This window comes from Oxyura jamaicensis, unplaced genomic scaffold, assembly GCF_011077185.1.
Source record: "Oxyura jamaicensis isolate SHBP4307 breed ruddy duck unplaced genomic scaffold, BPBGC_Ojam_1.0 oxyUn_random_OJ60958, whole genome shotgun sequence".
Taxonomy (NCBI): Eukaryota; Metazoa; Chordata; class Aves; order Anseriformes; family Anatidae; genus Oxyura; species Oxyura jamaicensis.
Window position 1 is genome coordinate 337 of NW_023306914.1, and position 838 is coordinate 1,174.

Here is an 838-nt window from a genome sequence, read left to right on the forward strand (position 1 = left end):
CAGGAGCCGGTCTCCCTGGGAACCGATTCGGGTGGCCAGCAAAGCCCATGGGCGCCGATCTCCGGCTGCTGCGGGAGGCTGGAGGCTTCGCCGCCGTCCCGAGGGCGGCCCAAGGTCCCCAGCTCGCTCCAAACAGGGCAGGGACAGGCGCTGCCGAGGACAGCGGTGGCACCGGCCCGCGAGGTCAGGGTGGCACCGGGGTCCCCGCTTGCCCCTTTGGGCCGTCAGACCCGTGGCTGGGCACCACTTGGCGTTTTGAGGGCCCCCCCACGAGGGACATGACCCCCCCCAAGGGGGCACAACCCCCCCCCCCGGGGGATGGCACCGCGCTCCCATCACGCTCTGTGCCCCCCGCCGGGGCACGGCGTCCTCACCTCGCTGCGGTGCGAGGGCTGGCTGTAAATGACCTTCTTGCTGGTGGTGCTGCAGAAAGAGAGCGCGTTAGGGGGGGGGGACGACACGCTGCCCACAGCGCTGCCCCCCCCCAGGCACCCGCTGACACCAGGGCACGGTCCCAGCCACCCGCCTGCTCCGGATGGGGAGCAGGGAGGACAGGGACTGGTCGGGGGCGGCGGCGATCCGGGCTCACTTACTCTTTTCTCTCTGAAATGAAAGAGACGGGACAGGGACGTTAGGGGCCTGCGGGGAAAACGGCGCCGGCACAGGGGCGAGCGAGCCCCGGGGACGGCTGCGCGGCGCGGTACTCACTGCTGAAGAAGCCCCGGCTGTAGGCGAACCAGATCCCGAAGGCGATGAGCGCCAGCACCATCAGCAGCACCACCACCGCCGCCACGATGCCGCCCACGTTGACTTCGTCTGGTGAGAGACGGGGGGGGGG

At 70.9% G+C, this 838-nt stretch overlaps 1 long non-coding RNA gene across 1 annotated transcript; it reads right to left on the reverse strand.

The window, feature by feature from the left end:
* Positions 1 to 305: 305 nt before the first annotated feature.
* On the reverse strand, positions 306 to 830 carry LOC118158904. The gene is made up of 3 exons (XR_004746935.1): positions 709 to 830; positions 594 to 603; positions 306 to 423 (listed from the first exon to the last, which is right to left on the reverse strand). It is a non-coding gene; the product is annotated as an uncharacterized LOC118158904 (long non-coding RNA).
* Positions 831 to 838: the final 8 nt, after the last annotated feature.